We start from the raw sequence: 25,901 nt of genomic DNA, 5'->3' as shown, positions 1-25,901 counted from the left end.
TTGTTAATTCGGTAATTTTACCGATTTGACATGTCATCATCATTGCTCTCCTTTTTTTCTTTTCTTTTTTTTATATGTGCATGTGAGAGAAAAAGAAGAAGAAAATAAATAAAAAAATAAAAAATAAAAAATAAAAAATTAAATAAATTAAAAATCCCATACCGTTCACCTAAACCGAACACTTCCAGCCAGAGTCGTGAGGCCGTCAGGAGACCCGAGGAAGGACCAAAGAAAGGAAATTGGATGAGAATTGTTTCTGAATGAAAAGTAAATACACACTTTGAAATAACGCAATGAATGCTAAACATCTATCCAATAAAATAATGCACTATATAACTTTTTTGGGGGGTGGGGGCATGATCTGTATTTTATTTTATTTTTTATTTATTTTTTTTCTGGAGAGCTCAGTATTATTCATTCGGTAATTTTACCGATTTGACATGTCATCATCATTGCTCTCCTTTTTTTTATGTGCGTGCGTTCATTAGTTCAACTAAAACCTATTAAAAAATCCCTGAAAAAAAAATAATTAATTAATTAATTAATTAAAGATAAATGAATAAAAAATCCCATACCGTTCACCTAAACCAAACACTTCCAGCCAGAGTCGTTTTAGAGCCTTAAAACATTTTTATTTTTTTTTCTGGAGAGATCAGTATTGTTAATTCGGTAATTTTACCGATTTGACATGTCATCATCATTGCTCTCCTTTTTTTCTTTTCTTTTTTTTATATGTGCATGTGAGAGAAAAAGAAGAAGAAAATAAATAAAAAAATAAAAAATAAAAAATAAAAAATTAAATAAATTAAAAATCCCATACCGTTCACCTAAACCGAACACTTGCAGCCAGTCGTGAGGCCGTCAGGAGACCCGAGGAAGGACCAAAGAAAGGAAATTGGATGAGAATTGTTTCTGAATGAAAAGTAAATACACACTTTGAAATAACGCAATGAATGCTAAACATCTATCCAATAAAATAATGCACTATATAACTTTTTTGGGGGGTGGGGGCATGATCTGTATTTTATTTTATTTTTTATTTATTTTTTTTCTGGAGAGCTCAGTATTATTCATTCGGTAATTTTACCGATTTGACATGTCATCATCATTGCTCTCCTTTTTTTTATGTGCGTGCGTTCATTAGTTCAACTAAAACCTATTAAAAAATCCCTGAAAAAAAAATAATTAATTAATTAATTAATTAAAAATAAATGAATAAAAAATCCCATACCGTTCACCTAAACCAAACACTTCCAGCCAGAGTCGTTTTAGAGCCTTAAAACATTTTTTTTTTTTTTCTGGAGAGCTCAGTATTGTTAATTCGGTAATTTTACCGATTTGACATGTCATCATCATTGCTCTCCTTTTTTTCTTTTCTTTTTTTTATATGTGCATGTGAGAGAAAAAGAAGAAGAAAATAAATAAAAAAATAAAAAATAAAAAATTAAATAAATTAAAAATCCCATACCGTTCACCTAAACCGAACACTTGCAGCCAGAGTCGTGAGGCCGTCAGGAGACCCGAGGAAGGACCAAAGAAAACTTAAAACATTTATAATAAATGTAAAACATAAAGCTAACTACTTCGGGGATTTCATTTATTGCGGGTATTTTTTTTTTTAACCTAACCCTCGCGGAAAACGAGGGAACGCTGTACTGGTTTTGGTCTAAAAAAAAAAAAAAAAAAAAAGTACAACTATAGGGATTATTTGTTGTGGCACTAAAAAAGTCAGATCATGGTTGAGATCAGCTCAACAAAACTTGAGTTTTTTACGCATCCCTCAACTTGCCCGCTGTAAAAACTTGAAATTGATTCCTCAAAAGCACAGCAGAAACACTTGAGCCTGCGCAGACTCCGATTCCTCGTCAATCCCCCTTCAAACTTCAATGGAACACGTCGGAAAATAAGGTGAACTTTTCATCTCTGGGAATGGAAAGTAGATATCCTACACAGCATATATTGAGATCAGTTGCAGTTAGAATGGAGGTAAACACGCCGCCTGCGAGTCAATGCGGGAGCCGCCGGCGCTGAAAGCTGAGCCACTTAAGTACGCGTACATACATTCAGTTTAGCAGACGTTCCACTTGCATGCATTCAAACAGCCCCCCCGCCCCCCCCCCCCCCCCCCCCCCCCCGCGCAATATGAAGACCACAACAGCTGTATTTAAGTCTGGGCTGTTTATTTCCTTTCAATTTCCACCACACACACAAATATGCCACGTTGGGTGAAAAAAGCAGTGTGGCAAAGCGGGCGTGCCGAATGTGAAAAAAAAGAGGTAGGACATAATAATGCTAAGCTCAAAACTTTTTACATTCGTCAAGCTATTGCGCGACATCATATATTAATTTTATATGTCTGTAGCAGAAAAGACAGCCATGCTCATTTACACGTTCACATCAGTAGTAAATTCACTAAAACGGTGATTGCCGTGTGCGTATAGTGGTACGCACGCTCGGTTGGTATTCACCGTTTTGTCGAAAATCGACGTTGGCTTGTTTTGAAAAATCGAACAGCAGAAAAGAGATCCATTTAAAACTCTGTTAACTTGATTATATATTTGATGCTGACCCTTGCACCGTTTTGTTTTTGGGTGAAATTGAAATATTTCGGTGATTTGGACATTTTTGGAAAACTTTATTAATGAGCAAATTCCTTGCTTAACTTTTTTTTGCGAATGACCCTGAGGGCTCTCTGAACTTTTTGTTAGTATTCAAAATGCAGATGAGTTTTAAAAACAGATCATTAAAATGAAGAGATTGAGTTTGTAATTATTTTTGTATTGATGCCAATATTTTCCTTTTTACAGAAAATGAATATCGCCTCCAAATTTATTTGGCCTCCTTGACTACGAATGATTGTTATTAGCCCTAAAAATATATATATATATATTTTTTAATCTAAAAAAAATATATATATTTTTTTTTATCTAAAAAATATATACTGTACATTTTTTTAATCATATTATTATTGCTCAAATTTTAAATAAATCAATATTTAAATATTAAAAAGTATGGCTGGCAAAGATAATACGCATACAAAATGTCATGACACTCAAAATGTTGAGTTTTTTCTTAGGCGGTACATATTCTGAAAAGTTACAATTAGTGTGAAAATGTTTATTATTCAAAGACAAGTAAATAATTCATAATATGCTAATTCAAATACTGGAGAAGCCGGTTAGGATAATTTTCTACAGAGAAACATACGAGTGGTATCCTCCACTTGCATTAATGCGGATCTGCCTGCTTGAAACGAGTCAATTCTGGACAAATGGTAACAATTTTACTGTGATTAGTAAAACGATCAATGGCGCTCACGCTCATTGACGTGCGCTGTTTTCAAATGTTTGTTATTAGCAAGATGACAGGTGGAGATATTCAAACGGCTCAAAGAATAAAATACAAGCTTACAAACAAATACAATCTACCACAAGCCCATTTGCAACCAAAGGAGCGCTTCCGACTAATGTGCGGGGGGTGGGGCGGGAAGGGGGGGGGGGTAATCCATAAACGCTAAAACGTACATCGTAATGCAGCAGGCTAATATGAAGAATTAGATTGCAAGAGCGAGTGGGAGGAAAAGTGCAAGTGCGGCTGACATGCTATATGATACTGTGAGCATACGTATATATATATACTGTATATATATATATATAAATATATATATATTTATATATATATATATATATATATATATATAGGGCTCTACTGATGGGAATGTTGCACAAAAACTATAATTTGGATTGCTGGGTGCTCCCCAAAGACATATAAATCTGTTCTATTTTAAATATTATCATGGTCCCAAAAAAGTATTTATACGTTTTTTTATGTGTGTGTGTGTTTTTTTTTATGCTAGAGCATATGGAAGGCTCTACTGATGCGAATGTTGCACAAAAACTTTAATTTGGATTGCTGGGTGCTCCCCAAAAACATGTGAATCTGTTCTATTTTAAATGTTATCATGGTCCCAAAAAAGTATTTATACGTTTTTTATGTGTGTGTTTTTTTTTTTAAATGCTAGAGCATACAGAAGGCTTTGATGCAGAACTGAAAAAAACAAACACTTGAAGCAATGGTAGTTATTACAAAAACGGCCAGCAGGTGGCAGCAGAGTATAAGAGATCAGCCAGGGCCATGTTGCAAAAAGCTAGTTTTTGCTAGTGTTTTCAACAGGTTTGTGAATAATGATGAAATAGAGCTGCATACTTTTTTTTTCCTGATTTATTTTTCCTGGTGAAAGTAGAGACTCTAATCTGTCTTTTGGTAGGTTCCATGTTTTTATAGCAATAGAACACAATATTCTGCGGTCCTTGCAAAATCTGTCAAAATCCAGTAAACCAGCCGGGAGCGAAAGGGGGTTGCTTCAGTGAAAATGTCTGTGAGTTGAATGAGTTCTCTAAATAAATAAATAAATAAAAACACTATTAGATGACCATTGCAGCTGATAATGTGAAAATGAATTAGTTTAAAGTGTGTGGATGGTAATAAATCATTTGTTAACACATGGATTGACTGAAAAATGATATCGGATCCGATGAGTCATGACACATGAAAGAATTGTCTGCTGGAATAATGATTGCCCATGAAAGAACATTGTGTGCTTAAATGAGTTTATTAGAAATGGAAGCCATGTGACGGAAACTTGGTATACATTATGCAGTGTCTTTTTTTTTTTTGGACAGCTGTCAATGCGGAGGTCTGCAAAAGCTACCGAGACGAGCTAACGGCAGAATAACAATTCAGCACAATGCAAGATAGGCTGCGGCGTGTCACATTGTCTTGTAATGACGACAGGAAGATTGAATTTAGCATTCGTATATAGCTACGAGATTTTTATTTTTTGGGGTAGAAAGGTTTAAAAAAAAAAATTTTAATTTTTTTTTTTAATTTTTTTATTTTTTTTTTAATTTTTTAATTTTTTTTAATTTTTTAATTTTTTTTCCCTAGAGAGCTCAGTATTGTTCATTTGGTAATTTTACCGATTTGACATGTCATCATCATTGCTCTCTCTTTTTTATTTTATTTATTTATTTATTTATTTATTTTCAATGACCTTAAAGTTTAGATACCGACCATGCAGCTTTGAAAGTAGTACTTTACAGCATATTTTATTGTTTAGCCAAAGTATAGTAAACAAAAAAGCTTTGTTTGCCGTTTTCTCTGCTGCACTCGTTCTACTCAAGCATTGTTAATTAATACTAGGGTTACAATAAAAAGTAAATATGATTCAATAAAAAAAAAGTCGTTTTTATCACGATATTGTTGTTTTATTCTCATAGCAAGATACTGAACTGTATTTGTGCTATTTTCCTGTAACAATTGCTATTTCTCATAAAACGAGCACTTTGCTCTTGTAAAATTCTCGCTGTTTGATTGTAAATAAAGTTCTGCTTCCTAAGCATAGCGCAAGCATATTTGTTTAGATTTGGCGCAGGGATGTTGCATTTTGTATATTTTATGTATTCTCGATATGAAAAAAAAATCCTGGGAGCAAGGATATCCATCCATCTATTTTCTATAACGCTTTCCCTCATTTTATTTTTAATTTTTGCTTTTCCTTTGATTCAATTTCGTTTTGAGTCATGTAACGTTCAAGTCATGTAACGTTCAAGTTGTTCCCAGTTTGTTTCCAGTATGTTCACCTCTCATACCCGACAAAGCCTGTCGGTTTTATTTGAGTGACAGCACTGCGGAATAGCACAAGTATACTTTTAATGAAACAGAAAAGACAGACAAATAAAAGCGATGGCCGTCATATAGGTTTCTAACATTGCACCATAAAAAAAAAAAAGTGTGAATGTGAGTTTCATTACTAACAGCAATAAAGACATTGCGACACCGTATGTGTGACTGTTTTCTTATTGCTTAAGGAGCTCTGGACTCTGCGAGGGCTGAGCTTGGATTTTTATTTTGGTTTCTGGTCAATAAAGTACAGCCTTTATTTTCTCCTATACGATATTCTTTATCATATTTGTCCCCATGAGTATACGTTGTTTTTAAAATTCAAGTCAAAACAGACTTGCCCGTATTTTTATTTTGCTAAATAAGTGATGGGGATTTAAATACATTAAAGATATTTGACCCATTTTCAGCAGTAAAAATGGCTCAACGAGTCAAGTATCCCTTTAAAATCACAGATTTGAGTGTAGGGTAAATTCAGATTCAATTAAAATCAGCATTTTAGTATTTTTATTCATAATAAAGATAAATTGTAGTAGTGGCTGTGCAATTAATCGAAATTCAATTACAATTATTACACTCCACAATTACAAAATCAGCATAGTCATCCAAAAAAGATTATTAATACTAATTTTGAGTTAATTTATACATTTTCTCCTTTTAAAAAAAACTAACAAACTTTGCTAAATGAGTGAAAGGGATTTAAATACATTGAAGGGATATTTGACCCATTTTTAGCAGTAAAAATGGCTCAATGAGTCAAGTATCCCTTTAAAATCACAGATTTGAGTGTAGGGTAAATTCAGATTAAAATAAAATCAGCATTTTAGTATTTTTATTCATAATAAAGATAGATTGTAGTAGGGCTGTGCAATTAATCGAAATTCAATTACAATTATTACACTCCACAATTACAAAATCTGCATAATCGTCCAAAAAAGATTATTAATACTAATTTTGAGTTAATTTATACATTTTCTCCTTTTAAAAAAAACTAACAAATTTTGCTAAATGAGTGAAAGGGATTTAAATACATTGAAGGGATATTTGACCCATTTTCAGCAGTAAAAATGTAAAAATGGCTCAATGGGTCAAGTATCCCTTTAAACTCACAGATTTGAGTGTAGGGTAAATTCAGATTAAATTAAAATCAGCATTTTAGTATTTTTATTCATAATAAAGATAAATTGTAGTAGTGGCTGTGCAATTAATCGAAATTCAATAACAATTATTACACTCCACAATTACAAACTCAGCATAATCGTCCAAAAAAGATTATTAATACTAATTTTGAGTTAATTTATACATTTTCTCCTTTAAAAAAAAAAAACTAATTTAATGAATTAATTGAAAAGGAACTTGCATAATTATAGCGTTTCAAAGAATTGTATTTTTTAACATTTTCTTGTTTTGTACTAAAAAAATAAACCATCCTCTTAATTGTGATTTCACTTATTACCAAAATAATTGCGATGAATATTTCCCTCATGATCGAGATCATTTCGTGTCAAATACCCAAATGTGAACAAATTTGGCCTCAAGCATTCAAAAAAAAAGAAATGTAGCAGGATGCAAAGAACGGACAGATGAAAAAAGACGAATGAATGAATCAAACGAAAGCCCAAAGTGTGACCGGTGGCTCCACATTAAAGACTTACAACACTTTGTGCCCGTGGGCAGTGAGCATTCCCCAAGAGGAGAGGGGATTAGTTAGAGGAGGGGGATTAAAGGCACATCCCTCACTTCAGAGGCTAATCAAATATACACCCTCTCATCTTGCTCATCCTTCCATCCACTCTCGCTTCTGTTTGTTCAGCCGGGACGAGCCGTTAACTGCTCGTCGTGTACTAACAAGGCACAAGCCTATCGTCTTTGATTCCAGGGAGTCTGTGCTAGTTTAAGTAGTGATGGGAAAATGAAGCTTCATGAAGCACTTGTGATATTTTTTGACTCCTCTAGATGGCACTCTTGGGTGAAAGATGCAGTGGAAATGTCATCAATTTCCTTTGCACTAGCCTTTAAATTTAACTCTTTGACTGCCATGGACGTTAAAAGACGTCAAGTAAAAACCTACGGAGGGCCGCCAATGACGTTAAAAGACGTCATCCAATTTTTTTTTTTTTGAAACGGGTGGAGGAAAGCCTTGGCCAGCTGTGGTGAAAGTTTCAAGCAGATCTAGTTAGCCTAATGACTATTTTTGGCCCCTAGATGGCAGCAATGACTCTCTTTTGACAAGATTGGGTAGGCGTCAGTAGAAGACGTGAGGCGGAGCTAGTGGGGACAATGGCTGGGGAAGGGAAGAGAACATGGCGACCGGTTGCAAGCAGCTCGTGCTGGAGCAGTTTTTTTCAAAGACGAAAAGCATCGACCAACGCTAAAGAGCACATTGATGACGACGATGATCATCATCGATGATGATGATGGTGACTCCGAGGTTGACGCCGAAGTTGGAAGCGTTGACGCTGAAGAGGAATATCGGAATTTTGTCCTCTTTGCGTGTTCCAAAAATGAAGATAGATTTAATGTAAGAAAAATACACCTTTGCAAAAATGATTTTTTAATCTTTCAGAGATTGGGATTTCAGAGCGTCAAATGTGGCTCTTCCGCGTGCACAACGGTTTCTTATAGTTAAAAAGACCTCCTCTCTTTCATTTGTAGACAAAACATACTCTCTGGTACTTTTCCGTGAGCGATGGCGAAAACAGAGTCAGATGTGGGTGTTCAAAACAGATTCTGTTCTCAAGGACCAAATGTGTTTTCGCACAAAGCGCTGAGAAGGAACTTTTTTAGACTAAATAGTATGACCCAGTTTAGGTCAGATTATACCGAAATCAACACCATCTGCTCTGCACAGGACACAAAACATTTCGACAAGGTTAATATGAAGAATTAAAATGTTAATAATGTGTAACAATGGTTAATAAAATAAAATTAAGTATTAAAAATGTTACAATATCTATCAACGTCTATGACGATGTCATAAAGGTTCACCGGCTAGCGATGCTAACACCGGAAAACGCGGAGCACAACCGAGCACTTCTGCACAGGCGGACGTTCAATCGGACAACGAAGAGTACCCCGAGTCCAATGCATTCAATTCATTGTTGGAATGGGTACAGTCTGCTACTTGCTATTCCCCGGAAAAAAAGGCCGTCAAGAAAGTGTAACGTCTGCACGCGAAAGGAGCCATCGCAAGTGAAACTAATCTGTTGTGCAAATCCTGCTGCGTCTCCTTGCACGCATGGGAGCGTTACAAAAGGAAAAACTGTATTTGAAACATCCACATAATTGTAAGTAGTACCACAGTTGCACACATTTGTAAATAGTTTGTGAAATTGTTTTGTCAAATTGTTACACTGTTGAATGGAAATAAACATATTTTGCAATCTAAAAACACTTTTTCATTGTTGGTGATAGTCTTTTACAGAAGTAAAGCACTATTTAGGTGTTTGTGGCATCATTCATGGACAAAAAGAAGTGTACAATTTACTAGAGTGCATGAAATAACATCGTTTCACAAAAAGCTCTTTTTCTCCGCTTTTTGTTTCAAAACAGAGCATTTCGGTGAAAGTAACCATTTTCTATTGTTGATTACTGAAGAACGGAATAAGGTAGAAACAAACTTTTTCTCCTGTGGACCTTGAAAGATCAGTCAAAATGCTTAAATCGGCTGGCACTGGCGACATCCCGTTTCTGAAAACGTCCGGCAGTCAAAGAGTTAAATCAAGAACACCATCTAGGGGAGTCAAAACATATCACGTCAAGTGCTTCATGAAGCTTCATTTTCCCGTCACTAATTTTAATTAAGTGATATGTGCTGATACAAAAAAAATGTTTTTCACAACAGTCAGTCAGGAAAGTCAAGTCTGCCTTTTTTAGAAATGTAATCGAGCGCTGTCGTATATTACATCCGCGCTCATTTTCATTACTCAGGCGACGTCTTACTATTTAGTCGTACGCTTTATTGGAAGCAAAGGACGATTGATTAAATGACAAAAGCGGAGTGTGGAATGACATGGAACGCAGCCAAGTGGAGTTCTGACGGAACAATTAGGCTGGGGGAACATGTTTGATTGGACCTCCGTGTCTTAAATGCGTAAGCCTGGAGAAACAGATGGCAGTTGGATGTTATGTTAAAAATGTGGATTAGTCAAGCTTGCACGCGTTTGTTTTTATATCAATTAACTGCACGCAATAACAAAATGTAGAGCTGTCAAAGTTCATCGATAAATCGACATTATCAAATGAATAGACAACAATTCTAGTCATCAAATAATCATTTGGAGCCATTTTTTAATTAAAAGTTGTCCGAATCCTCTGATTTGAGCATATCAACAGTAATCGTTCACTCATTTCTGTAGTCCTTAATGAAAGAAGACTGATTAGCTTCTGTGTTTAATCAAAATTAGGGGTGTCAAAATGAGTGCGTTCGTTTCGAGTTCATTTCAAAGTTCCTTTAACGCGCAATTAGTTAGCCTGTACTGGGGGAATTCCAGTCGCAATGCAGCAGGCACGTCCACGTCAAATTTTAGCAGTAATTTTTTTTATAATAATACATATAATTGTGGGGACCGGGGTCAAGGTTTTACAATTTTAAAAATGTGCAGAATTTCACAAGTTGCTTCATGTTAAAGATTAAAAAGCTCTCAACATGAAAAGAAAAATGTACTGAGCTGTCACCAATGTCTTACAAATGCAATAATGCCGTCTAGTGGCATTTTTTTTTTAATCAATATCACACTCGTTTTTACAATACAGTACATCTTTTGCATTTTAACTAAATGTTTCATATTATTAAGAAATTACTGCATCAATTACTAAAAGATGCAGCCACATTGCTATTAGTTTAATATTTTTTTCCCACTTTTATTTTAACGAGTATGAAGACAAAAAAATATTGTGCATATTATTGTACATTTAGAACAGATATTAAATTTGCGATTAATCATGAGTTAACTATTGAAGTCATGCGATTAATTTGGATTGAAAAATGTAATCGCTTGACACCCCTAATGAAAATAAATAAGACATTTTTGACACACGGTGGACTTTTTAACTTGGCACCATGATTCGGTTTCAGATGACAGCACTAAATATTGGAATTTCTGAAAGGTTCAACTGACTTTTTACAATGACAGAGTGGACATGTTAAGATTCAACTACACTCAACATGATGGAAATTACAGAACAAAAGTGTAAATATTTATTCTTCAAGTATTCTTTGTTTCCACGTCAACTGATGAAAGCCAAAAATGCTGGTTGCAATTTCAATGATAGAACTGGTGGATTTCTTAAAGGGGCGCTTACACCATAATGACAGGGTGGACAGAAATTTTAGGGACACAAGCAAAATGTTTACTTTTGACTATGAAAACTGGTTTATTTGATCAAATTTGTTCTAGAAACTAAAACAAAGATAAAAAATAAATTAAAAATAAAGATTATGTAGTATGGGTATCATTTTTTTAGTTGTCAGAGATACCAAAATCAAGTATGTCCAATGAATGATAAAAATGGTACAAAATGAAGGGAACACGCTGCAAAAGACTTAACATCATCTTGGTATGGGTGCGAATATTTGGCCACTTATAATAAAGCACTTTATAGTGATATTGACCCAGGCTGAACTTTATAAGTGTCGTATTTCTGTTTGTCTGTAATCGGCTCCTAATGACTTTTTTGGGGGGGGGGGGGGGGGGGGTTTCTTACTAAATTGAGTTTTTACTCTCACACGAGAAGTTTGGTTGAAATACACGATTTTAATCACAATAACATTTAACGACTTACATTGTGACATAAGAAAACAAAATATAGATCTTATATTAAACAAGGATTGCTGCTCCTTCCTCCTAAGGCTAAGCCAAAAAAAAAACAAAAAAAAAAACACGACGGCCGTGTCTGTTGAAATAACAGAGCAAAATTAGCTTCTGACAAGCCCGGAAACCTTTTGAAGAGCCGGCAATTTGCTTGTTAATTCTTTGTGATTCATTGCAAGAGCCAGTGATCAAACAAGTAATTCATGTTGGTTTTGGGCTTTGAGTTGCTTGAAAAAAAAAAACGTTTTCCAAAAGCGCAGCTCTGTAGTCGGAAGATTACAGGAGCTGCTTTGCGCATTAATCCCACGCTAGCCCTCCATTTATATTTATAATAGACGGCTAAATTGTTGTACATTCTTAGCGATAAGCCCGTCTATTAAACACGCGTCTTATATGCAGCAAAGGCGGCTGTATATCATCATTGTCCAAGCCTGTGATTGAAGGCACGAGAATCACAGCCTGCTGAGGTTTACTGACATTTCGCTCCCTCGTGATGAACAAAGGTAATTTGATCATATAAAAATCCCCCTGATAGAATCGGGGTGAAATATTGCTCGAGTATGGAGTCTAATGGCTGCAAATGGAGAGGCAGATATATGTTCTGCATGGTAAATAACTAGCGCTCTCCAACTCCATCTCCGGTACTCATTTCAGGGAAGATAGAGCACACAAATGGGATCGTTTACCGCAGGGTAGATCAGTACTGTACGTTAGTCAATTAACAGGGAGTTGCTATGCAGAATTGTGCAAAATGAGTCATCCTTATGTTCCATGTTATACATGGTTTATCCACAGGTGTTAAAATATTATTTCCCTCATATTGCCCCTGTATTTATTATTATTATTTTTTATTGTTTATTTTAACAACAAATTGAATTTGAAATCAGAAAACATGTGGGGGTGGGGGAGGGGGGTGTGATAAATATTTAACTGTTGTTCAATTCATCTTAAGACGATGTGTTGAAAGAAAATGTGGAAAGAGTGATGAAAATGTGAAAATTTTGTCCACATTTCCGCCCCCCAAAAAAATAGCAAAACTAATTTTTCAAGAAACAAAGTAGACAGTGCAATTACTGTAAAATCCTGAGAATGAATAAATAAATAAATAAATAAATAAATAAATAAATATTATACGGGGGCTTGGAACCAAAAAAAAATCATGTCGTTTAGGCTAAGGGTAGGCGAGTACCGACAAATGCATGTAAAATTGCTAATGTAGCTAATTCTGGGTTTTCATCGGGGTTCGTGAAAAGGTGTCTAAAGATCTTTGCAGACAGTGAAAAATGGCCTGAATATGTTCAAAATGCGTTTGCGATAAGCACAAACTGTCTGTGAACATCTTACAAATCCTGAGGAAAACCCTCCATTTGCTACGTTCGCAAGCATTCACTGCTCAGTGAGATACCAGCTTTATCGGCCTTCAGATTTGTAAAAAAAAAAAGCTGATGCAGATATTTTTCAAAATGCAAAATTCGGCACCAGTAATCGGCACCAGTAATCGACAAATATCTGCGTCGGCCTTTTTACAAATCTGAAGGCTGATAAAGTTGGTATTCCTTTGATCCTTCCTCTGGTCTCGTGGCAACTTCATGACTCTGGCGGGACTCTGAGGTATCTGATTAAGGTGAAGGGTCTTGGATTTATAACAGGTTTCAAGTGAATTAAAGAGCACAAACATATACATGAAAAAAAAGGAGCGATGATGATGGTGATGACATGTTGAAGGCTGCCGAATGAATAATACTGAGCTCTCAGAATTCTTTTTAAAAAAAAGTACCTAGGCAGTACCTATGGGTTGTTAAAAAAAAAAAGTTATTTTATACACAACGTACCACAATATGCTTCAAATACTGTCATTAAAAGTATAACTTTTGAAAGCAGTTACAAATGGAGTTAAAGAGATTTAAAGGCAAAGTAAAGAAATTAAAAAAAAAAAATGTTTAAGGATAGTGATTTCGGTGGGGCGCATTAAACACGGGTGCGTGATACCCACGGGATTTTTACGGTATGTGGTGAGCCGAATCTGGCCCCGGGCCTTTTTTTTAGACACCTGTGGTTTAGCTGATAAGCTTCCAAAAATAATCAGCCAGCTCAATTCGGTGAAACTGTGGGTTGATTTATTTTTTATTTTTGGGGGGTAATAATGTATCCTGTGCATACTAACATACAGAGACAATTGCGTTAATGGAATGTGAAACAGACATCAAGAAAAGAAGCTTTAGCCTTCTATGAATAGCAAGAGGGTGAAATGTGACCCAATGTACTAAACCCACCGCGGTGATCCGCTAGCCTGGCACCGTGTCGGGGTGGCTCGCTGCGATATTAAGTCGTCTCTTATGGGGGCGGGGGAGAGTGACAGAGCTGAAACGTGAATTTGGCACTAAAACCGTCACTAATGCTAATTCCAGCGAGGCTCATAAAAAAACGTTAATCTGTAATAATGGCACAAATGTATAACAGGCAATGGGGAGGGGTTACCTCCTTTTCACTCTAAGCCCTTGGCAGTTGCACTAAGTTTCTTTTTTTAACTCAAATTGATATGTTCCAAGTAGAAAAAAAAAAGCTTAACTCATTCACTCCCAGTCATTTTCACTGAAGCAACCCCCTTCGCTCCCGGCTCATATTCTGGATTTTGACTGATTTCGCAAGGCCCATAGAATATTGTGTTCTATTGCTATAAAGACATGGAACTCACCAAAGGAAAGATTAGAGTTCCTTCTTTCATCAGGAAAAAAAAGTATATTTCTATATGTTTCCGTTTAGTAGCAATTAGCATTAGAATATAGCAAAGTTTCATCATTATTTACAAATCTGTGAAAAGAAGTGTTTTTGCAACATGGCCCTTGCTGATCTCTTATACTCTGCTTTCCACCTGCTGGCCGTTTTTGTAATAACTACCATTGCCTTCTGTATGCTCTAGCATTTAAAAAAAATAAAATAAAACATAAAACATATAAATACGTCTTTGGGAGTATGGTAATATTTATATATAATATAAATATATAAATAGAACGCAAATAAGTATACAGTTTGAGAGTGTAATAAGTTATTTCACGATAATTTGTATGTACTTTTCTTAGGTCTTGAAATTTTCATCAACTAAAAGGATTTGTATGTTTGTTTGTGTGTGAGCTTGTACAAACAGCATGCCAGTGAGCGAACAAGAGAGAGCATCGAACCGCTGTGAAATGAGTCAGAAGAGGGGATTAGCGAAGGGTTATAAGCCTGCTGTACGAGTTTGGGCCTTTTTCCGCTGAAGATCAGACGGAAAGTAGCACCGCAGCCAAATCAGACACAGTGTTCTTCCCACGCTCTGCTCTCCGCTTCTCTTTATCATTATCATTGTTGCCGCGCAATGGAGGCCACACATACCTCTGCTGGCAGAAAAAAAAAAAAATCAACACCTAGAAGCAAATGAAAAAAAGAGAGTGATTATTGATCACAGATGGACAAATAGTTATCTTTACCACATCAAATATAATAGACTCACTATCTCTTGCGATATCCAGAGTGCTTCACAGGTCATGTGTGCTGCCGTGCCGGGATTGGTCGGTGTGGTATACTCAAGAATCAACCCTTCCTTTTTTTTATTCATTTAATTTTAGTTTATTAAATTTAGACAGTTTAGCAAAGAGAGCTATTAACTCTTTGACTGCCAGACGTTTTCAGAAAAGGGATGCCGTGGGTGCCAGCCGATTTTAAGAATTTTGACTGATCTTTCAAGGTCCATAGAAAATTATGTGTTTGGACTATGGAAACACACATACTACCAAATGAAAGATTGGACTCTCATCTTTCATCAGAAAAAAAAGTTTGTTTCTACCTTTTTCCGTTTTTCAGTAATCAACAATAGAAAATAGTTAGTTTCACCTCTGTTTTGAAACAAACGTCTTTTAACGTCTTTGGCACTCCTCCATAGGATTTTACTAAACGTTATTTAACGTTTTTGGCAGTCAAAGAGTTAAATAGTATCCAGGGCTGGACTGGCACCAAAAATTGGCCCAAGTATTTTGACACGACTCCTAACCACTCCTGGCTACCACTGATGTTAATTGGTTCAGTTTGTTGTCTATATTTTAAATGAATTAATGGGCTGTTCTTTTTAAATTGTGGGGTGGTCTCTTGTGGAAAAAAAGGGGGAAAATAATAATGAAATAGCACCACTTTGGCCCCAAAAGAGGCCGGTCCACAGGGCATCTGCCCTGTATTCCAGATGGCCAGTCCTGGCCTGATCGTATCCATTGCACATGAGGTCATGCTAACTTTTCTTCCTTGTGTGTTCTTCATTTCTTATCATTGCTAAAATGAGGGTACCGATTAGTCAGCAAAGAATATATTTTTCCCCCTCATACCTGATTTCATTTGGGAAGTACCTTGGAATTTATATTTTTTTAATTTACGCTAACATACAAATTGGACACTGAGTTTTGTACATTTACTTTGTCACGATCTGTGTTTTTGTTGATTTTAGATTTCAGCTCGGTCGTGTTTTCCTTGTGTCCCTCTTGTCCATGTCTCTCGTTACGTTAGTGTTCCCACTAATCATCTCCTTTAGCCACGTGTGTCGTGTCCATGTGTTTCCCGTTGTCTCATCGGTTTTCTGGTTTCTTTCTGCCCTTGTAGGTTGATTGTTGGCTATACGTGCCTGAGGCCCTCGCCCAGACGGAAGCAAAGCCGGCTTCGTTCCTCAAACAAATCTCGTACACACAGAAGCATTTCAAGACTTGCGAGTGTCCAAAAAGAAGACGCCGAGGACGGCTGTAATGTATATGCCAAGCCTGGAGTGGCGCTGTAGCGCAGCCACAGGAAGTTCACAAACACTTTTTTTTTTTCAAAGAACAAACATGGCTTGACATGAAAAAGACGAACACAGGAGAAATGACAATGGCGGGTGATTCAAGTACGACACCGCTTGTTGAACGTGGGAATAAAGAAGCTAAATATCTTGCTGGAAAAGCATGCGCTAGCTATGGAGGCTGCGCAAAATGACTACGACGCGGCGATCCGCCATTGTTGTTGACGGACTGACGATTCACGCGCAGTCAAGAGAGAATTGGACCAAACGTCATCCAGCTGCGACCATTACGTCATCACTGGAGGTGTATCCTGAAAATGGTGTCCAGACGGGAGCCCGGTTTCAAAAGTCATCGCTTTCAAGCTCCGAAACGGCGCCATCGTGTGGACGAACGGCCTAAACGGTAAGAAACTTGTGAGGATACATTGAAACTGTCTTTCGTGCTGGCGGGGCCTAAGTCACGTTTTTTCCCTAATGTTTGTTTAGTTGCTTTGTATCTTATTTTGAACTTCATTTGATTTAGAATTTTTAATCATTCCAAATACTTTCTGAAAGGTCAAATCAAGGTCAGATCTGCTGACTGGTAAACTTCTGACAAGAAACCTTGGCTGTTACATTGAACCAGAAACCAATTCTCGCATATTTTGTCACAGAAATACAATCCAAAGCTGTAAAAACTGAGCCTTTTTGTTTGAACATATGTGACACGTCGCACAAATAGCAGCATTGTTCATATTTGTTCAAGTGTAGACGATCTTGAAGGCAGAAATAATGAATACGTGTCTATTATGTCAAGTAAGATTCACTTGGCTGCATTACCGACACCAAGATACGCAAGTGCACAGCATAATAATGTTCTTTTGGATTCATTGTTACATAGAAACGCAGACCCGCCTCTCTTGTGCGTTAGGCGAGTGCGACATGACAGCCCACAATGGCTAACAAACACTTTGCATATAGCGTCAATTCCGAGCACCCACTGCGGGAATGGCATTTTACTTCCAATTAGGCTTGGTTGTTTTAGACAGCTGCCAAAAAGAGAGCAGCAACCCAGCATATATTTCATCCGGTAAAGTTCGCCAAGATGATTTGCTAGTGGCGACCATAAAGAATGAAAGTCAATGAACTCATTCACTGCCATTGACGGTTATAAACGTCAAAAAATTATTTCAACTATTTCTTTTGGTTTAACATCTTTTTTCTACTTTTGTTAAGAAGAGGATGAAAACCTAGATTTTTTTTATTGTACATTTAGAACAGACATAACATTTTGGGATTAACTGTGAGTTCATTATTGAAGTCATGCGATTAATTACGACAATTTTTTTATAATCCTCTCGTCAAGCGATTACAATTTTTTTAATCGCATGACTTCAATTGTTAACTTGCGATTAATCACAAATTTTATATCTGTTCTAAATGTACAATTTTTTTTTCTAGGTTTTCATACTCTCGTTAACAAAAGTAGAAAAATATGTTAAACCAATAGAAATAGTTAAAAATATTTTTGGACGTTTATAACCGTCAATGGCAGTGAATGATTTTTTTTATTGTACATTTAGAACAGATATAAAATGTTGGGATTAATCGTGAGTTAATTATTGAAGTCATGCAATTAATTACGACTAATTTTTTATAATCCTCTCGTCAGGTGATTACAATTTTTTTAATCGCAATTAATCGCATGACTTCAATTGTTAACTTGCGATTAATCACAAATTTTATATCTGTTCTAAATGTACAATATTTTTTTTTCTAGGTTTTCATACTCTCGTTAACAAAAGTAGAAAAATATGTTAAACCAATAGAAATAGTTAAAAATATTTTTGGACGTTTATATGGCAGTGAATGATTTTTTTTATTGTACATTTAGAACAGATATAAAATTTTGGGATTAACCGTGAGTTAATTATTGAAGTCATGCGATTAATTACGACAAATTTTTTATAATCCTCTCGTCAAGCGATTAAAATTCTTTAATCGCATGACTTCAATTGTTAACTTGCGATAAATCACAAATTTTATATCTGTTCTAAATGTACAATTTTTTTTTTTTAGGTTTTCATACTCTTGTTAACAAAAGTAGAAAAATATGTTAAACCAATAGAAATGGTTAAAAATATTTTTGGACGTTTATATGGCAGTGAATGATTTTTTTATTGTACATTTAGAACAGATATAAAATTTTGGGATTAACCGTGAGTTAATTATTGAAGTCATGCGATTAATTACGACAAATTTTTTATAATCCTCTCGTCAAGCGATTAAAATTCTTTAATCGCATGACTTCAATTGTTAACTTGCGATAAATCACAAATTTTATATCTGTTCTAAATGTACAATTTTTTTTTTTTTAGGTTTTCATACTCTTGTTAACAAAAGTAGAAAAATATGTTAAACCAATAGAAATGGTTAAAAATATTTTGGGACGTTTATAACCGTCAATGGCAGTGAACCATCACAAAGAATACTTGGTTGAGAATTTGGTTCTGGCTTCCAAACTCCAGGTCCAATTTTGCTCTGTGACTTAACGAAGGCAGACAGGTGCGAGAGACGTATTTAGCACATTGTTATCTGTCAGTTTGAATGTGGCAAAGTCCTGATGAAATACCCTCTGAGATTGAAGAGGTTACAATTTGGAAAGAGTGATAATCGCACGGCCGCAAAATGACAAGAACATGACGGTGCATTTTCTACGTTTATGATGGAACATCCTTTCTGCTGGAAGACAGGGGCTAGTGATGACAGATCATTGCCGGTAAAAAAGCAAATACGCACACACGCATAGTCAACCCGTTACTGACGAATATAACCAAACGCACACATTTTTGAAAAGCGTATAGAGATGAGGCCAGGCTGTCAGCCAGGAAAGGTATTACAGCTATAATTTATTAACTGCTGGCCTTAACTGAACTTGAATTTTGCTGGCAGGAATGTTAAGTAGATCAGGAGGAAAAAATATTTTTCTTATGCACAGCTACTAGAGTCAACTTATTCTGAAAAAATATGCAGTGACAGTCTGATTAAAGACAGTTACTGCGGGAAAATGTAGATTTATTTAGTGTGTGTTCATAGGAGTGCTTGAGTTTAAATTCTACAAGGACCAAATACACTATGCATTTTTGTGAGCGGCCTCCGTATGCATGCAGGACAGCATAAGTTTAGATTTATTTTCTATTACAGTGCTTTAGAGCTGTCAAAATCAATCAATTAACTCATTCACTCCAAGCCATTTACACTGAAGCAACCCCCTTCGCTCCTGGCTGTTTTACTGGATTTTGACTGATTTTGCTCGGTCCACAGAATATTCTGTTTTATTGCTATGAAAACATAGAACCTACCAAAAGTAAGATTAGAGTCTCTTCTTTCATCAGGGGAAAAGAAAGTATATTTGTATCGGTTTCCGTTTTGCAGCAATTAGCATATATTTATATAATATAATATATTATATTATTGCTAAGTTTCTTCATTATTCACAAACCTGTTTAAAACACTGGGGAAAAGAGTTTTTTTGCAACATGGCCCTGGTTGATCTCTTATACTCTGCTGCTACCTGCTGGTCGTTTTTTGTACTATCTATCATTGCTTTAACTTCCTCTTCAGGTCAGAGGTTGCATCAAAGCCTTCTGTATGCTCTAGCATAAAAAAAAAAACATAAACATAAATATGTCTCTGGGATCATGACATTATGTAAAATAGAACATTTGTATATGTTTTTTGGAGCAAATGAGTTAATCGACAAGTAATCGATTAACAACTATTTTAATAATCGAGTAATCGCTTGGAGCCATTTTTTTTTTTATTTAAAATTGTTCAAATCCTCTGATTTCGCCATATCAGCAGTAATTGTTCACTGATTTCTGTGATCTTTCCTGAAAGAAGATTGACTATCTTCTGTTTAATCAAAATTATACATTGCAAATATCTGTTTTTACTTAAGAAAACAATGACCAAATTGGTCACATAGTAAAAACGTCAATCCCCCCCCCCCCCCACCACCTTTTTTTTTTATCATTATACGAATATGAAGTACAATATAAACACCCATCAATGGTTTACAAACAAATCAGGGCGTAAAAATGCTTTTGTAATGCACTTGTAACTGCTTAATGCAACTGCAAAACCCTACCAAATCATCATTGTTTTATTTCTGACAAGGACTCAATCACTGCCGGGTAAAAAAAAAATCACAGGTATCCCTCTTCTCTCAGCTCCAGAATGATTAGCTATACTTTTCTCCCATAGACAGCTCTCTGGTCTTCATGTTTGCGAAACAGCAAATGCAATTTTCATTAGTGAAACACAAATCCAAAAACAAGCACTCGTGTTGAAGCAATCAATCGAAAAGGCAACACCTGAGCAACTAGAAATACCCATCAGTCGCATGTTCCAATACGTTTGCTCACTTAAAAAGTGAAAGCTGCTGTGTCCTGAATTGCTTAACACATCCGCACTTTTGTCTCAAATTCATCTATTAACCTGAAACGTTTCTTCATTCCTTCCTTTAATCCTTCCTCTGGTCTCTCGACCTTGCTATTTTAATGCTGTACATGACGATGCCCTTGACTAAGTAGTGCCTTGAGAACCAAATTTAAATTGTTCCGTGCAAGCTTGTAACACAAAACAGTCATCACGAATCATCTGCGCCCACTGAAATAAACAGAAAAGGAAAAGACAGGCACAAGCTACTGCAATATGTGACTCGGTAATCTGCAGCCATTCATTTTTGTAGAGAATATCTCAAGGCACCGTTGTATACGATACTATAAGCCATATGGTTATTGAGGTGGCGCAAAACGTACAAATATAGACATCCTATTAGATGGATAGGTCCGTCTATACTTTCAGGGGGGCCATTTCCCAGACTAATTGGCTGCACAGCACCCTAGCAAGCCTGGAGGGATCCACAAAAGTGTGAAATTTCCTGACAACAGGAGGGGGAAAAAAGGCCCCATCAATCCAATTTTGATCATAACCATAACTGACGTTTTATGATTCATTAGGTATCGTATAGAGAGAATAACACACTGTCACTGGGAATGAAGGCAGGGAAAACCTCTTCAAGTACACTTCTTCAAAGATGAGAAACTTTAATAGGCGGCAGAGAGCGTGCCAATCAGAGTTCAGAGCAACCGAAAGCTGAGCCTTGATTGGATGCCATGCTTCACTCGTGTTGTTAAATCCTTCCAGCCATCACGTGCTGTAGCTTCGGGTAATTAAACAAGCTCGACTTGGCTCATGAATGACTTTAACTCATTTTCAAAAGGCAGCGGATGTGCTAAATGAGAAGAACATTTCTTACATTTAACTTAAATATACTTAGTTATTTTAACTTAAAACACAATATTATTTATTATTATTATTATTATTGTTCTTTTATTATTTGATCATTCTGCTTATTTTAACTCATTGACTCTCAACCATTTTCACTGAAGCAACCCCATTTGCTCCCGGCTGTTTTACTGCATTTTGACTGAGTTTGCAAGGCCCACACAACATTGTGTCCTATTGCTATAAAATCATGGAACCTACCAACAACAAAAAAAGTATATTTGTATCCGTTTCCGTTTTGCAGTCATTAGCATTACAATATAGCTAAGTTTCATCATTATTCACAAATCTGTTCAAAACACTGGGGGAAAGAGCTTGTTGCAAAATGGCCCTGGTTGATCTCTGTTTCCGTTTTGCAGCAATTAGCATTACAATATAGCTAAGTTTCATCATTATTCACAAATCTGTTCAAAACACTGGGGGAAAGAGCTTGTTGCAAAATGGCCCTGGTTGATCTCTTATACTCTGCTGCCACGTGCTGGCCGCTTTTTAAATAACTAACATTGCTTTAAGCGACCTCTTCAGGTCAGAGGCTGCTTCAAAGCCTTCTGTATGCCTCTAGCATAAAAAACTAAAAATATCTTATTTGATCAAGCAGTCTTGGCATTGAGTGTTAACAGCCAGTTTCATGAGTTGAATTTTCTTAAATTGAATCTTAAGATTTTGCATAATCTAGTAATAAGATAAATGGGAAAAAAATACAAGTCTTAAAACAATCAGACAAAAGTGCAATATAGCTCTTTATTGTAGCATTTTTTTCTGCCCTCAGACTGGCAGGTTGTGGGTTCAAACCCTGGCTGGGTTATAACAAAGACCCTAAATGAATACGTATGTATTTTTAAGAAACTATTCAATATTACTTTTTCAAGACCACTGTGGTTGATATAGGCCTAGTATTATTTTCTTATTTTTCAAAATCTTAAAGGTAAATTTAAATAAAAATGTTCTTGTTCTGTTAGCAGATAATTTTTTCTTATTTTACTACATTTTTTCTTACATTTTCTACAGTCCTTTTTGCATTGCAAGTGGAAAATAACATTGGCGTGATAGTTGTTATTCGTTGGCCCAGTTGACTGCACTTTCAATTGTTTGGGATGGCACTCGCTCGACTAATAACATGTTGTGGCCACACTTCACATTTTCCAGAAATTAACGAAAGTGCACCCGGCACACGCCAGCGTCAGATAGCAGCCAAAAGCAAGGCAATGAGCTGGAGGAAACAAAAGAAGGAAAACAAAGACATCTGACATTCTGCAAACAATCATTCTGCATCACTCGAATTTCGCTTCCAAATACTAATGAATCTTCCCTTATGCCGCAGGGTGAAAGATGTATTCATTAAGCAGGCATTAAAAATAAAAAATAAAAATCTCAATGAACAAAAAAACAACAACCGGAAAATAAATACCGGTTTCAAAGAAGATTTTGCACACTTCAAGTGTGGCATCTGTGGGAACCAAAAAGACAGCAACTCATATGGGACACTTGTGAACTAGACAGACAAAACTGGTAGGGGTTGTTTGTTCGTGTACGCGACAAGACAGCTCAATCTAGTTCCTCACAGGCCCGGAAGGAGTTTAGACCGTAATAAAGAGATAAAAGTAGGAAACCTGGATGGTACACTTACAGGAAATGTGAATAAGCCAATACATGATGTATCTATTGTTGAGAGTCTTCTGCCCAGATTTAGTTATAACTGTTTAGATTTTGTCATAGCTGTTTTAATTTCTTCAGTAGAGCTGGGTGAGTGTTTAAATGATGTTTGGGGGAGCTTCCTCTATTCCCATTTGGGGCCATTTGTCTGGGGTTGAAGCAAATGTGTTAATATGATTCCTTTGTAAGTCTTATCTTATGCTGGGTGACGTCGGGTTTGAGACCTACTATATTTCCACATCAAAAGGCAATGTGTATTGAATGCTGTAAAAGTCTGTCTTGGCTGGTGGCTGGGGGGAGAAAGGGGCTTGGGGGGGTGGGGGGGAGTTGTAATACTTTTTCAAGATAGTATAAGAATGAGAGGAGTCCGCTGAAAAAGACACACTTGCGAGAGGAACTGCAGCCATTTGCCTGTAAACTTGCTTGTGCCCAGAATATTCTGTAAAATAAATCCTTCGAAGGACCTGTTCACCGATCTCCAGTCTGTATTCAGAAAATCAACATTCTCTCTATCCGAACAACAAAGAACACGCGGAAGACAAAGAGTGTCCTTCCGACACTATCCATTAATTGATTTCATTAAGAGGTGTGTCAAAAGACATTATCGCATTTAAATGTACCCCCTCCCCCGTGTCAATTTGTGTCCATGCCTCGCAGGCCGGAGGACTTGTTGGAGCCATCGGTTCTCAATCATCCTATCATGCCTAACCGCTGTCAGAAATGAGCGGAAAGAATAGAGAAAGCAAGCGAGAGAGATGGGTATCGATTTGATCAGATATACAACCGTGAGCCCTGAAATAGAAAATAAGCAGGAATGAGTCTGTGTGGGTGATGTGTTTGTAAGTCAACAGCACTGACAGGGGGAGGAAGACATGTCTTGTCTTGTTTTTCTTTTCTTTGGTCCTTTCTCGGGTTTCCTGACGGCCTCACGACTCTGGCTGGAAGTGTTCGGTTTAGGGGAACGGTATGGGATATTTTTTTTTTAAATAGGTTTTAGGTGAACTAATGAATACACACACACTCGCACGCACGCACACACACACACACATACACATGTTCACCCACATACAAAAAAAAAAATACAAAAAAAAAAATATATATATATTTTTTAAAAAGGAGCGCAATGATGATGACATGTCAAATCGGTAAAATTACCGAATGAACAATACTGAGCTCTCCAGAGAAAAAAAAGAAGAAAAAAAATAAAATAAGCAGGAATGAGTCGGTGTGGGTGATGTGTTTGTAAGTCAACAGCACTGACAGGGGGGAGGAAGACATGTTTCTGGCCGATTCTAGGTTTTGAGAGCAACTGTAAAATCTGGAGGATCACCACTTCAATACGGAGTGGAGTAAACATTTTTGTTATAAAGTATTTGAAAATATGTTAGAGCGTATTTGCAAATACGTTTGAATATATTAGGGATTTGAACGTACACTATTAGGAAATATGTTTGAAAGTATTTGCAAGCACATTTGAACATACTTGTATTTAAATGCTAAAAACTTAGCATTTTTCCCATAATGCCACGGGGGTATGCGCATGTTAATAACCCTGTGCCATTTTGGGGAAAAATATGCCAAACAGAAATGTACTGTAGGCATAATAAATAATAACCATTCAGAATAAATAGTGTTTATTTACCTGATTTTAAAACGCTCTGGTATAATGTAGGCCAGATGCTAAAATAAAAAAAAAGCATTTTGTGAAAGGATAAAAATGTTTTTTTGCATTTAGCTTACAAGAATGTTCAAACTTTGTTGCAAATATGATTAAATATATTTGTAAGTTTGTTTGAATGGATTCACTAGTACGTGTGAACTGCAAATACGTTCAGTGGTAGTTTGTTTCATAAGAATTCCTAAAAACTCTTCAAATCAGACCGTTTATTTTCATTCTGGGTAGATTATTATGTAGTACAGTATTTATAAGGCTAATATCTGCATGCTTCTTGTGTTTGTAAATATATCTTCATAACAATATACAAAATTAATATTCCTGCCTAATTCTACATGCTGAACTGGCATCTACCATTAGTCACGAAAATGCGGTCAGAAAAATAACACGCTGAAAAAGACACAAAGGATGTAAAAATGTTTAAACTCACAGGTAACGCCTTGCCAGGTGATTGGTGGTACGGGGAGGGTTATACATCAGCTGAACTTGAGACAAGCTGGCATTGTTTGGGGACCAGCCATTTCCTGTCACAGGAAACAGGAAATACTCATTTTATTTGTTTGGATTGAATTTGGTTTTAGAGTGGTTTAGCAGTCTAGAAATGGAATGGAGAAGTTCTATGGTAATGTCTGTGTGACATGCTCAAATGCAGAGGGATACAGTCATAAAAAAAGTATACACACATCCATCCATACTTAACACTGATTAATATGGTGGATCCTGTACTCCCATCCCCTCAATTTTCAGCCATTTAAACTTTGCCTTGTGGGGAGAATGGAGTCTGTACGGAGTATAGTTCGTTTAATTGTAACCATAATCCAGGGTCCTTGTGTTTTATGTTCCAGCCAAACTTCAAATAGTTTTCAAGAATACTCTTCAAAAAATAAAGGTGCCAAAAAGCTTTAATGGCAATTCAGAGCATATATTAGATCTGTTTTAGTGATACTAATTT

The 25,901-nt window shown here is 36.1% G+C and overlaps 1 protein-coding gene across 27 annotated transcripts in view; it reads right to left on the bottom strand.

Moving 5' to 3' along the window:
• adgrb2 (adhesion G protein-coupled receptor B2) overlaps positions 1 to 25,901 on the bottom strand; it is a 190,896-nt gene that overhangs the window by 152,177 nt on the left and 12,818 nt on the right. For 26 of the 27 annotated variants that reach the window (XR_013289058.1, XR_013289059.1, XM_077549631.1 and 23 more), the window contains exon 2: positions 25,380 to 25,473. The exons of the other annotated variant lie outside the window; for it this stretch is intronic. The gene's annotated coding sequence lies outside the window, so the exon portion shown is untranslated. The remainder of the gene's footprint in view (positions 1 to 25,379; positions 25,474 to 25,901) is intronic. 27 annotated transcript variants of the gene reach the window in all.

Source organism: Vanacampus margaritifer, chromosome 17, assembly GCF_051991255.1.
Source record: "Vanacampus margaritifer isolate UIUO_Vmar chromosome 17, RoL_Vmar_1.0, whole genome shotgun sequence".
NCBI classification, from domain to species: domain Eukaryota; kingdom Metazoa; phylum Chordata; class Actinopteri; order Syngnathiformes; family Syngnathidae; genus Vanacampus; species Vanacampus margaritifer.
Note: the sequence above shows the minus strand (reverse complement) of the source record. Positions and strands in the feature narration are given on the sequence as shown.